Raw genomic sequence first — 15,062 nt, forward strand, 5'->3', positions numbered from 1 at the left:
ACTATCTATCTGTCCATCCATCTTAAACCAAAAGTTACAAAGTAAACCCCAGCAGCTAATTCAACGCAATTAAGTTTTATATCAGCAATATTTCAATATTTTATTGTGTAAAACACTGGACAGTGAGAGTTGGTAAAACCAGAGACAGTAACACCAAAGACAAAAGTTTTTTTACTAGAGGAATTTTTAAATTACAAAATATATTTTTAATTAATTATCGTTTTATACTTGTTTTTAGTAACACACAAACGAAAGTAACACCACAAACCACTTTGACATGAAAGACCCAAATATTTTACCTTTATGTCATAACTGCTCTACTGCAAAAAACAAGGCTAAAATAACCTTTAAAAATACTAAACAGAGGCATAAATGGCATTCTTCTGGTATGGTCCAGCTAACAAAATTACGTTCTGAGAATGTTCCCCAAACGTTCCATTTTGGTTGTGGGAACGGTTGCTCATAACATTAGGAAAACTTTTACATAACGTTAGTGAAACGATAATAGATTTATGTTCCCTACATAGTGCACTAGATTGTATATTAGAAAAGAATTTATGTTTCTTACTTAGTGCACCAGATAGTGTACTAGATAATAGACTTAGTTAACGGATTTAGGTTCCCTACATAGTGCACTAAATTGTATATCAGATAACGGATTTATGTTCCCTACATAGTGCACTAGATAGTGTATTAGATAACGTATTCATGTTCCAAACATAGTGCACTACAAAGTATAACTAGATGATGATTTGTGTTCCTTACATAGTGCACTAGATAGTGTATTACATAATTAATTATGTTTCCTACATAGTGCACTAAATTGTATATCAGCTAACTGATTTATGTTCCCTACACAGTGCGCTAGATTGTATATTAGACAACTGATTTATGTTCCCTGCACAGTGCGCTAGATTGTATATCAGATAACGGATTTAATACGCGATCGGGGAAAAAAGTCTGTCTCGCCTGCGTGCGCGTGCGCTCTTGGCCGCTCCTTCTAGATTCCGGGAGATTTTATCTGACTTGCGGGCATCAGGGAGCCGCTATGCGGGAGACTCACGGAACTTCCGGGAGACTTGGGATGTCTGGCAATGGTTATTCTGATATATCAAAATGATTTAATACATCTATCCTGGTGAGAGTGGCACAACTGGTAGAGTAGGTGCTACTCAGCAACGTTCTGTGGTTCTGTAAAGCAATAAGCCACGAGAGGCCGTGCATTACTGTGATTTTAGCACGGGGATGACGTTTTTGGCACGACGCGAAGCGGAGTGCCTAAAACTTCTTTCCCCATGCTAAAATCATAACAGTAATGCACGGTCTCGAGTGGCTTATTGCTTTTATAAAACGGCATTCAACATAAAATATAATAAATACAACAATGTTTAATTCATAAATGTATTTATTGTGTATAAACTTACAATAAAGCATTCTTCCGCGACGCAAAATAGTTCGATTAACAGTGTTGCTAGGCAACATGAGGGCGAAAATAAGATTTAATTTTTTCTATTCAGTGGCGTATTAATATGGAATGATGTGAGGTGGTCCTAGGTGTGCGTTTATCGAAGATTTTACAACGGCTTCGAACGCGGCTCAGCCAATCAGATTTTAGGACCGGAACTATCCGTTTTATAATGGTCTTTTTGCACGTTCGCATGTTCTTCCGAGTTCAAACAGGTGTCTGATAGAATGACTTCACTAAACCGGCTTGGGTGCGAGTGAGGGAGTGAAAGTAAGTGTGTTGCACTCAGCGGGTGGCACAAAGACTCTGGCCAGAAAAAAGAATTAAATGAAAAACATGCATTAAAACATGATCTAACAAAATAACCACAAGGTGTCAGTGTTGTTCTAAAAATGTAGTCGTTCAAACTGCGCTTTAAAACTACAGTGTTTGAAAACTATAAAAAGAAATGGTTATGTCAAACCCTGAAATCATCTGACATTTGTCTTCAACTATAATTAAATAATGTTAAACGGACAAACCTTTGGCATTACAACCCCAAATTAAAAAGGAAAAACTAAGAAAAACAGTGCTGCAAACCAGAAATGCAGGAATGGATGTGTATTAACAAATGAAATGAAGATAACCAGACAAAACGGGCACTGTGGGTAGCACTGTCACCTCACAGCAAGCTCACAGCAAGAAGGTCCTGGGTTCGATCCCCAGGCGTGGCAGTCTGGGTCCTTTCTGTGTGGAGTTTGCATGTTCTCCCCGTGTCTGTGTGGGTTTCCTCCAGGGGCTTTGGTTTCCTCCCACAGTCTAAAGATACGCAGCCAGGTTAATTTGAGACACTGAATTGTCCTATAGGTGAATGGGTGTGTGAGTGTGTGTGTGTATGTGTGTCTGCCCTGCGATGGACTGGCGCCCCGTCCAGGGTGTTACTGTGTACCTTGTGCCCATTGAAAAGCTGGGATAGGCTCCAGTACCCACCCCGTGACCATGATTGGATAAGTGGTTAAGACAGTGAGTGAGTGAGAAACCAGACAAAACATTAAATATCTTGGGTTCATATTGTCTGCAATAAAATAAGTCAATGTAAGAAACACTGTGGTTCTTTTCATCTCTCTTGGCACAAAGTCCATCTTTTAAGGGAAGGCGCTGTGGCTTGGTGGTCAGCACTTGCTGTCACCTCACAGCAAGAAGGTATTGGGTTCGATTCCCAGGTGGAGCGCTCTGGGTCCTTTCTGTATGGAGTTTACTCCCACAGTCCAAAGACATGCAAATGAGGTGAATTGGAGATACTAAATTGTCCGTGACTGGTTTATTTTTATTATTTTTTTTAAATGCATTTTCTCTCCCCTTTTCTCTTTTAGCGAGTCCAATTGCCCAATTGCGTCATGCATCCTCTCCACCAATGCTGCTCCCTGATCTGATTGAGTAGAACTAAGCTAACCCACGCCCCCTCCAACACGTGGGCAGCATTCCATATGCATATTATCACCTACACTTTGATGAGTGCAGTGCAGCTCAGCGTTGTGTATGAGAGCACTCTTGAGAGCACTCTTTCCTTATCTCTGTGCAGGCGCCATCAATCAGCCAGCAGAGGCCGCAATTGCACCAGTTATGGGAGAGAGACCCCATCCGCCCATATCTGAACAACAGGCCAATCGTTGTTCATGTGGCCGCTCAGCCTTAGCCGGCAGGCAGAGCTGAGATTCGATACGATGTACGATATAAATTTAAACTGATGGATCTTGTGAAGGCAGTAACTACCTGTCCTGTCATAAATGTAACCAAAGTGTGTAAAACATGACGTTAAAATCATAATAAATCTTTTAGCTTTTGGTGGATTCTTCATTTATATCCCACCATGATACCATCACTTGTTACTAATTCACTTACTTATTGTGGAACATTTCAAAACAAAAATTTACCCTTATTTTGTCCTTCCGAATAATTCAGTGTGTTGTATATATTGGCAAAATACATTTTAATCAGTGAAAACATTGGAAATTGTTTATATTGTTAAAATAAGCTAAAAATGAAAAAATAATTTATAGCATTTTGCAAGATGTTCCAAGATTTAAAATTAAACACAGAACTAAAATTCAGACAAGGTGCCAAAATGGTTGCCCCTGCTACCAGAAACCACTGCAAACCAGACATGCAGGAGTGGATGTTTATTAACAAATGAAATAAAGATAACCAGACAAAACATTAAATATCTTGAGTTCATATTGTCTGCAATTAAATAAAAGTTAATGCAAGAAACACTGTGTTTTTATTTGCATTAACACTTTATTTGCACTGTCCCAACCTTTTCTGCTTCGGGACTGTATTACCAAGGTATAGCAGTTATTGAGCAGGGCTGTCTACTGTTATGAAATGGCAGAAGGATATGAGCTGTTTTCAGTTTTTCAGAATAAATATTTAAATATCCTGGTATTTCGAATGAGTTAGAGAAGACAGCATTCACCACATATCCATGGCTATACACGTGATGCAGACCAGTCAATTTTACTTTATTCCTTTAGGGAACCCTGTGAAGTGAAAACGGTCCTCACATTTACATTTCCTCCACCGAGTAACTATCTGCCTGAAGATGTGTTTTTACAGTATCTGTTTAGAAATCCTTTATACTGTGTACTTCTGTTACCTTCCACATTCCAAAAGCAAGATTGTTAGCTTGATCACTTGAACTTCTTATAATTAATATTACATAAACTAATGTGAATTGGCAAAAAATGATGTAAGGAAATGTCCATTAAGGTTATTTTTAACCATCATAAAATAAAATTGTAAGAGATGGGTTACAGAATTATGCCCACCTGCTGTGCCATTATAGCCAGGGGACATGAAGGCACAGATGACTCATTGTGTCAGTTTTTAGAACCAACACTCCCAGCGCCTCACTGAGTGTTAATTAGCTCTAGGTGAAGGTCCTGCGGTTTCCCCCCACAGAGGGTCTGTCTGTCAGAAATCCTAGTGAGCTGCCTATGTCAGCACTTTTTTTCAGGGAACTCTGCCATCGTTGTGGCACTTTTTAGCAGTCATAAATGAACCACCTTGGACAGGCGAGCTGCTTGCAAAAACGGTGGCCTCCACTTTTGGATTCACAATGGCACGGGCTGTGCCAGTAGGTGGAGTGGCTGTCCTGCTCTTGTAGTTCCCATTGTTTCTTCCTTATTTTCTTTATTTTGGTTGTTTATTGTTTAGATCTTGCAGGTATTAGGCTGCACCTTGCACCTTATTGCCATGGCACAAACCACACCAAACTGTTGTCCAAAGTTGAAAGCATGTCATCATATATAATTTTTGATTCTATATTATTTAGTTGTTTGCTAGCAATTGGTGTGGCTGAAACACAAACTCACTAGTTACAATTGGAATTTCCTCCTTTTCTCCCAATTTAGTCATGTCTAATTCCCTTTACTATTGCTTACTGGCCTAGAAGGGGCAAAAACTAGCATCTACCTTGTCCAACACATGTGAACTCACAGGCTGCTTCTTTACAACAGCCAGCGGTAGATGTACCACCGCTTCTCACTTTAGTGCCATGAACAGCAGACCAGCAGAAGTCACTGTTGCAGCAGAAATGAGGAAAAATCATATCTATTCCTTCTGCAGATATGGGAAGCTGTGTCTGTTGGGCCCCTGGCCAGGCCTGTGGCGCCTCTAGACATCATCTAACTCTAGAGCTAAAACTGATGATGGAGTACTAAGTAAAAAACATTGCATGTGCAAATTGAAAGTATATTAAATGACAAAAACAAAAGTGGTCAGACTTGTTTATAGCAGGTTTTTCAGTATTTGTCATCATAGCTGATAGGACTGACAAAACCGCGATGAAGAATTTGTTTTTTAATGATCATCCTAGTCAGTTTAATTTTGCTGATGTATTTCTCTTCAACCTTACCTGAAAACCATTTATTATGTTGCTACTGCGGTTTTCAGGCCAGAGCTATCAAACTAGATCTGGTCGTTTATATTCATGATATGTCCTTTTGTTTTCATAACTGACTCTGGTGCCTTTTCTAATGAGTCCTCCCTGTTGCCTTACGAGCATTGTATTCTGTTTATGGCTGTTCATAACTGACTCTATCACATTATTTTCTAGTTTTTTTCCTGCCAGGGGGCATAAAAAAGCAGGTACATTGTGCCCATTTATGCAGAAAATACATGTATAGTGAGTGTCAAAAGTTTACATGCACACTTTTACTTTACGTAAGTTGCTCAGAGGCCCAACAGTACTTAACAGGACTTAAACTTTTAGATTACTAGGCTTGACTGTAGTCCATCTGTTTCTCTACATACCTTTTTTGCCTGCTTTCACCCTGTTCTTCAGGACCCCCACAGGACCACTACAGAGTAGGTATTATTTAGGTGGTGGATGATTCTCAGCCCTGCAGTGACAATGACATGGTGGTGGTGTGTTAGTGTGTGTTGTGCTGGTATGAGTGTATCAGACACAGCAGCGCTGCTGGAGTTTTTAAATACCGTGTCCACTCACTGTCCACTCTATTAGACACTCCTACCTAGTTGATCCACCTTGTAGATGTAAAGTTAGAGACGATCGGTCCTTTATCTATAGGCCAGTCTAGAACCTGCACTCTCTCACTATAATGCCTTCCTGCTGCATGCAGAATGTGGCTTGGCATTGTCTTGCTAAAATATGCAGGAACAACCATCTACAACTACTGTAGATAGTAAACACATGTTGTGCCATAAGTAACCCAAGCCACTGGCACTAACACATCCCTATACAAAAATAGATGCTGGCTTTCAACCTAATTGAGATGGTCCTTTTCATCTTTTGACAAAAAGCACACTGTCTATTATGTTCAAAATAGTTGGTTTCCACTTTCCACTTCACATCAGTTCCTCTCAAATGGGCCCAGAAAAGTTGTTACTAATCAACTACAAGAGATGGCTGTCTATTAATGTAGAAGTTTTATAATCAAATAGATGAATCAGTTATCACATTCCCCTTTGGCAGCTAGCGACACTCGAGAGCATTCACAGTGCGATATAAATGAGTGAGGGGTGAATAAAGGACAGAGGGATGAATAGAATGTTTCAAATCGATCGTTGGGTGGTAATAAGGTGTCATGTCAGTGAGAATGTATCATAGCACTAATGTTCATAGTATGGATTGTGTGTCTATTTCAAGAGTTCAGCTCATCAGTTGGAGGTTGTTCAATAGATACATGTCACTGATAACCTGCCATAAACACTGGTCATTACCGATCGGGGAACAATGCTGAAGACAAAGAACAGACTGTTCAGGTTTTTAAAAGCTTTTCCAGTCTGTTCTTCAGATGCTTTTCATTGAAAAGTGCTGTCATTTTCAATAACTGCTACATGCAGACTGGAGATAAATGGGGACAAGTGTCTGAGGTGTCACTGAATCATATCTTTTACTGCTGATTTAAAACTCAAAATACAGTCTATCACTTACATGTTTAAAAAGCATTTTTCAGGATAACAGCTTTTTAATTGGGTTGTTTTAATAATTAAGTCACAGAAAAAGTACAGTTGCAAAAACACGTCACATGTCCCATGCAAGTGTTTGTAACCTTCTGGTGGTGGTGCCTAGACCAAGCTCTAGGTGTCGCTGTTGTAGCAGTGTAAGTACAGTAGACCCTTGACTTACGAATTTAATTGGTTCCTAAGGGCTGTTCTTAAGTCAAAGGGCTGTTCTTAAGTCAAAGGGCTGTTCTTAAGTCAAAATGTTCGTTAGTTAAACTTATTTTTCCCATAAGAAATAATGTAAATATAATTAATCCGTGCCAGACCTCCCAAACCCCCTCCTAAAAGGTCTTTTTTGTTATAAATTCAAGTATATTTTCCCTTAAATCTTAAATTATAGAGAAGACATTACTGTAATAAACAATAATAAACAGCAACACACAGTAGTACTGTACTGTACATAAAAAACACATCACATTTCAGTACAGTACGTGTGCTGTACCATACACCATAATACATTTCCTTCTTTTTATATAAAATGTACCTACCAGAAACAACAACTCTCATATTTCTCTATTATTTCCTTCCTTATTTCAATAGTGTTGTATTTTGTAGGTGTAATTGCATGAAAGAAAGAATACTTTACTGAGCCGTTTTCCTTCTTCTCTCTCACTCACTGTCCCCGCTGTCTGATACACAGTGACAGCTACTGGCAGGAGTAATTATACAACAACAAATAGTGATTTTTTTTTATTTTCTCACCACTGCACTTCCTCTGCACCTTCTTTGAGGCCATTTTAATATTGAACTTTACAAAATATTACTTACCTGGCAGGGGAGATGATCAAGAAGGTGGTTTGCCCAGGGTGAGGCTCAGCTATTGCACTCCGGCTGTGCTGACTCCTGCGAATTCCCCAAATGTGGGAATCTCGACTGCATAATTTCTGGTAGTGGGGGACTGCGTTCGCACTCTCCCCGATATTTTATAGGGACAGTGGTAGCCTAGTGGGTAGAGCTTTGGGCTATCAACCGGAAGATTGGGGGTTCAAATCCAGACTCTGCTATGCAGCCACTGTTGGGTCCTTGAGCATGGCCCCTAATCCTCTCTGCTCCAGGGGCGCCAAACAAGCTAAGATATGCGAAGAAAGAATTCCATTGTACTGTACACGTGTATATGTATATATGATGAATAAAGTATATCTATATCTATATAAAGAAAACACTGGAAAAACACTGTCCGAATGTTCACTCACTGTATACATACTGTATATAGAGAGAGAGACGGTTGGAGTCAACTTGTTCGTGACGTCACGTGTTTTGCAAATTTCGGTTTGTAATCTGAAATTTTTTGTATGTTAAGTTGAAAAAGATCGTTCGTAACCCGAAATGTTCATATGGTAAACCGTTCGTAACTCAAGGGTCTACTGTAGAATGCCCTTATGTGTTATATATACATATACAGCCATACAGTACAACAAAATTCTTTCTTCGCATATCCCAGCTTGTTTAAAAGCTGGGGTCAGAGCGCAGGGTCAGCCATCGTATGGTGCCCCTGGAGCAGAGAGGGTTAGGGGCCTTGCTCAAGGGCTTAACAGTGGCTGCAAGGATTCAAACTCTCAATCTTTCAGTTGATATCCCAAAGCTCTACTCACTAGGCTACCACTGTTTCTTAGTAACTTCCCATCTGGACTTCCCTCATTTAAAAGTGCCCTCCTACAAGGGCACAGATGAGACTCAAACTTAGGTATATGCTCAATGAACTGTATTATGATAAATAATGCTGGACTTGTCCTTTTCAAGAGTCAAACATTCTCCTTGTGGTCAGGAGCAGAGTAATGTAGCTGGCACATATCCAATATTTCACTTTCCTGTCAGACTTTTTCAAGAAGATGAATGACATTGTCAGTGTATGACTACTCATGGAGGTCTGTGCATCTATGAAAGTTAAAACTGAAACATACACTGATCAGCCATAACATTAAAACCACCTCCTTGTTTCTACACTCACTGTCCATTTTATCAGCTCTGGAGTTCTACAATTACTGAATGTAGTCCATCTGTTTCTCTGCATGCTTTGTTATCCCCCTTTCATGCTGTTCTTCAATGGTCAGGACTCTCCCAGGACCACTACAGAGCAGGTATTATTTAGGTGGTGTATCAATCTCAGCACTGCAGTGACACTGACATGTTGGTGGTGTGTTAGTGTGTGTTGTGCTGGTATGAGTGGATAAGACACAGCAACGCTGATGGAGTTTTTAAACACCTCACTGTAACTGCTGGACTGAAAATAGTCCACCAACCAAAAATATATCCAGCCAACAGTGACCCGTGGGCAATGTCTTGTGACTACTGATAAAGGTCTAGGAGATGACCAACTCAAACAGCAGCAATAAATGAGCGATCGTCTCTGACTTTAAAACTACAAGGTGGACCAACTAGGTAGGAGTGTCTAATAGAGTGGACAGTGAGTGGACACGGTACTTAAAAACTCCAGCAGCGCTGCTGTGTCTGATCCACTCATACCAGTACAACACACACTAACACACCACCATCATGTCAGTGTCACTGCAGTGCTGAGAATGATCCACCACCCAAATAATACCTGCTCTGTAGTGGTCCTGTGGGGGTCCTGATCATTCAAGAACAGGGTGAAAGCAGGCTGAAAAAGTATGTAGAGAAACAAATGAACTACAGTCAGTAATTGTAGGACTACAAAGTGCTCCTATATGCTAAGTGGAGCTGATAAAATGGACAGCGAGTGTAGAAACAAGGAGGTGGTTTTAATGTTATGGCTGGTCAGTGTACACTGTATTAGAGAAGTGGTTAAAGAGCTTTTTATTCACCTAAACTTCCTGAAACTTGAATCTAAAAGAAAATGGTGTGATTTCCTACACTGTTATTCTGAGATGATTAAAACGGCTTGAACAGGATTAAAAGAGTGATCATGAGAACACTTGAGCACACTCAGTGTGCTGAGGCTAATAGAGTGGATGAATTTCTTATGACACAGGATCTACACACAATCTGTAGGTCTGGACTATCAGGCAAACGTCATCCTAGTCATACCTTAAGTATGTCATGAATTTAAATGATCTGGGCGTCGTCTCCTTCTTTACTTACATTCTAGATTCCATGGATGGTGAAAATACAATTATATAAATAGACAATTAAATGTTTTAATGACTCTTTGATAGCTTTGACATTTAAGCAATATGGTCTTCATTAGTATGATTAGACACCCAGTGTTAAAATGATGAGCTTGTGAACTGTGAGCAACACTTCCGTACAAGAAAAAAAATCTCCTCTAGTAAGAACAATTTCCATTTATGTCACTCAGTGAAGCATGTGAAATCATACCAGACCCAACGTTTTCTTGTTAGCTTAGTTTTGAATTTATGAATCTTGGCACTGTGAGTTGTCTTGATCTGTGAGATGTTTTGTTCTTTCGCTGTCCTTTCTTGCGCGTACTTTGGTTACCTCCCACCTTGCAAAAACAAAATCTTCCGTAGTTGTCAGTAAGTGAGGTAATTGGTGAGCGTGAGTTGGTTGGTCGGCACTCTGTCCAGAGTGTATTTCTACCTTGCAGTGTTTGTGGGTGAAACTGGAACCGCTACAACACTGATCAGAATTCAGAAATAATGAAATAATGAACAAATAATGATAATAAAGCAAGAAAAGTTGCATTAGATTATATTACAGTGACAATATGAGAGAAATAGACAGATCTATAGATAGATAGATAGATAGATAGATAGATAGATAGATAGATAGATAGATAGATAGATAGATAGATAGATAGATAGATACTAATAGATACCCTCTAAGTGATCATCTATGACTTTCTGTTTCACTGAGGTGAAAATATGAGGTGATACAGAGGCCAAATCCACTTAGATTGTCTTTTTGGCCAAGATACATACAGGAGTTTGATGGTAGAAAGGTCTTATTTCCTAAAATGGGTAGGTATTGGCACCCTGTTCAGGATATTCCTGCCTTGTGGCCAGCATTCCCCATAAAGCGTTTGATAAAAATGAATGAAAAAAAGAAATACACTATATGACCAAAAGTATGTGAACCCATGTTAGTATGTTCCATCCTGTTCCAAAACCATGGCAATCATTATAGATCTGCTTTCTTTTATGGCTATAACAGTGTTCACTCTTCTTCTTTTTTACAAGATTATGGAGTGTGTCTGTGGGAGTTTGTACCAATTCAGTCAAAATAACATTTGTGGGTCATCACTGGCTCACAATTTGGCAGTTTAATGTAGCTGTATGGACAAAAACTGCAGTTACACAGCAGAAATTAGAAAATGTGGTTGTGGACACGGTGCGACCTTAAGCTTTTGACCTTTCAATGCATTTCATTTCCTAGAGAGCAGTTGTTTCATGGACAGCTAAAACCCCCTGATGTTTAATTAACATCGAAAGCTAAGGATTTCCACTGTAATTAGGGCTGGGCGGTATGACCAAAAAACAGCATTTTTTAAAGTTCTGACGGTTTCACGGTATATCACGGTATGCTATTTTTTGTATAACCGGGACTTTTTATATGTCTGTGGCTGATTTTACTGTCATAGAATATAAAACGTTTTTATTTCAACATGTAAAAGATAAAAGCTATATCAGCATTGCATTTAACCTCTATTGTAAATGCTTAGAACATTAGACATTAACTGGAACCATATTCTATGGTCAGATAGCCAAAAAAATGATAGTTTTTGGCAACAAACCCTCAAGGCTTAAAAAGATGGGTGATTACAGTATGGTGAAGTATTTGTGATGTTCTGGGACAGTAACTAGAAACCTTCTTAGCATACATGGCATCACAAAGTCAATGAAGCAACAAAATATTTTAACAAAAAATTTGACTGCATTTGCCAAGAAGCTACAAATCTGTTGGCTTTTGGAACAGGACAATGATCCAAAACAAAAATGTCAAAATACAAAAATGAATCAGCACAAAACCAAGCATAGAATCAAGCTTTTGCCAGAGCAATTTCAGTCCTTTGACATTAGAATGATTAGAGTCCTGTGGACTGAGTTAAAAACAAGAGTCTGAAAAGAAAACCGAGGAGCTTGAAGGATCTAAAAAAAGATAGATTTTTTTGGTATTCTTAGATTTGTTGCTCTGTTTTCTCCAAACACATCAAGCATTACAGAAGAGGAAAATATGCAAGGAAAGTATGTACGGGTACCAATAACTATGACATGCTCACCTTCATTCATTTATTCACTGTCTGTTTTACCACCGCTTTATCCCATTCAGGTCCAATGGGTCCGGTTCACTGGGGCGAAAGGCAGAAAACACCCGAAATAGGTTGCCGGTCTATCACAGGCCAAACACACATACACACATATATAGGGTGACTTTAGTATCTCCAATTAACCTGAATGCATGTCTTTGGACTGTTGGAGCAAATCAGAGCTTTCAGAGGAAACCCACACTGATGTGGGGAGAACATCCAAACTCCACACAAATGGACCTGGACCGCTCCACATGGGAATCAAACCCAGAACCTTCTTGCTGTGAGGCAACAGTGCTACCCACTAAGCCACAGTGACACCCTGTACCTTAATTAAAGATTAAATGTAGTTTAGATTTTAGAGCCATTTTTTTTAACTATCTTTATTAAGGATGCTAATAATTTTGAAGCTGACAGTTAATACATGCAGCTGAAGCACCATAAAACCAGAAAGCAAAGGCGCCCAAGTGGCACACCGGGATATTCTGCTAGCACATCCGTGCTAAGATTCTGAACACTCTGGTTCGAATCTCGACTCTGCAACCGGTTGGCTGGGCGCCATCTAGCAGGCACAATTGGCAGTGCCTGCAACAGACAAAACTGTCCACTGAGTCTGCTGAGTTAGAAAAGACTGTACTAAGTGGGTGGAGACTTCAAACGCTCTGCAAGGACCCTTGTTAGCAGACCGAGGCGCCGGTGCATAAGTGGATGAGCCTCATTTGTGAATCCAGGCACGGGCAAAACAGTAGCATGCGCATGCGTCAGAGGGGGCATGGAGCAGGCAAATATACCCTCCTTGAACGCAATCGGGATCCACAGCAGTGTAACAGTGATTGGCTATGCTAAATCAGGAAAAAAAGGGACAAAATGCATAAATAAATAGAAAAAAACTAATAAATAGCATAAAAATTCATGTTAATTTACATTAACAGCATTTAGCAGACGCCTTTATCCAAAGCGACTTACTGTACTGTGACAGTATACTTTCTAAGGAATTAAGGGTTAAGGGCCTTGCTCAAGGGCCCAACAGTGTTAACCTGGCAGTGGTGAGGCTTGAACCAGTGACCTTTCCATTACTAGTCCAGTACCTTAACCACTAGACTACAACTTAACATACAATTTTAATTTTAATATTCAATTTTAATAAACTTAAAATTTAATATTTTATCCTTTATTGTTACAGCTCTAGCCCTGCCCGGCTCCCAGAGCACATGGGCTTGTGCTTTTAGTTTACACCCCTCTTGTCTCCACCCCTGCATTCTAATTTGCCTTCCCGCTCATGATGATCACCTGTTCCTTTGTTACATAATTGTCTTGTGTATAAGTTACCCATGGTTTCAAGTGAAAAGCTGTTGGTGTAAAATTAGGTTGAAATTGGATAGGAAAGCTTAGCCTTAAACCTCCTAGCTGGCCATGTTTGTAGCCTGACCTTTGGTCTATGTTCTTTATATTTTATGTTATAGTTAGCTGTAGTCCATGTGCCTTGTTTTAGCCAGACCTAGAAGTTCATGTTCCTTGTTGTAGCTTGGACATGGTGTACTCTGAATATCCATGTTCCTCATAACAACCTGACCTTAGTATAATCTTAGTCTTGGTCTCTGCCTTGTCCTTTCTTGCTGCTTCTTATGTTCTAATTAGCAGTTAGCTTAGTTTTAGCTTAGGTTTTAGCATTCCTTATTTAGTACAGTTTAGGGAAAACATTAGTTTGGGCTTTCTGATTGCTACCATGGTTAGCGCAGAGATCCGTATTGGTAGTGTAGCTCTCCCTTGTGTTCACAGTGTGTATTGTATAAAAACCAAATATGCCATGTCCAGACCTACTGTCTTTGAACTACACTTCACGTTGTTCCATTTGCCCATTAAGCATTATTTTGAACACCTTGTGGCAATGCTTTATAAATGAAATGTACCCGAGTCTCAGATTTTTATCACTTTCATTTCCAGAACCTGAAAACTGTAGCCACCTTTGTTTTCTTTAGTTTGAGTTGATCAACCTGTTTTAACGTGCTTGGGAGTACTTTGGGAAACCTTTATTAGTCAACACATTGTCTATGAATCTATAAAACTAAGCAAGCAAAGACTCCATCTGAAAAATAAGTGATATGTAACAACATCCAGAAATGTTTTACTGATGCAAAGTGGAAACATGCACTGTGGTCTGACAAGTTCTGCTTTCAAGTTGTTTTGGTGTATTTAGGGTTGTCTCACTGCATGTGTTGTAACAGTGTGGCTTTTGTAGAAGTGTGTACAGGTGCTAGTCACATTCTGTCTCTCATTAAAAACCTGTTGTGCATATAAGACAGCAGAGATCTCAGACTGATTAGCCGCTGAAAGATTATATCATGCCAGAACGTTAAATATTTCTCTTTCACAACTTCAACAGTTGTAGATCTTAGTTCCTACGTGATCAAAGAATGTTGTTACAAGATAATCCACCGATCAGCCATAACATTAAAACCACCTTCTTGTTTCTACACTCACTGTCCATTTTATCAGCTCCACTTACCATATAGAAGCACTTTGTAGTTCTACAATTACTGACTGTAGTCCATCTGTTTCTCTGCATGCTTTGTTAGCCCCCTTTCATGCTGTTCTTCAATGGTCAGGACTCTCCCAGGACCACTACAGAGTAGGTATTATTTGGGTGGTGGATCATTCTCAGCACTGCAGTGACACTGACATGGTGGTGGTGTGTTAGTGTGTGTTGTGCTGGTATGAGTGGATAAGACGCTGATGGAGTTTTTAAACACCTCACTCTCACTGCTGGACTGAGAATAGTCCACCAACCAAAAACATCCAGCAAACAGTGCCCTGTGGGCAGTGTCCTGTGACCATTGATGAAGGTCTAGAAGATGACCAACTCAAACAGCAGAGCGATCATCTCTGACTTTACATCTACAAGGT

At 39.6% G+C, this 15,062-nt stretch overlaps 1 non-coding gene across 1 annotated transcript; it reads left to right on the plus strand.

Moving 5' to 3' along the window:
• Window positions 1-7,733: 7,733 nt before the first annotated feature.
• LOC134330987 (U1 spliceosomal RNA) lies at window positions 7,734-7,892 on the plus strand. Its single transcript, XR_010015064.1, has one exon. It is a non-coding gene; the product is annotated as a U1 spliceosomal RNA (small nuclear RNA).
• Window positions 7,893-15,062: the final 7,170 nt, after the last annotated feature.

Source organism: Trichomycterus rosablanca, chromosome 16 (assembly GCF_030014385.1).
Source record: "Trichomycterus rosablanca isolate fTriRos1 chromosome 16, fTriRos1.hap1, whole genome shotgun sequence".
Lineage (NCBI taxonomy): Eukaryota > Metazoa > Chordata > Actinopteri > Siluriformes > Trichomycteridae > Trichomycterus > Trichomycterus rosablanca.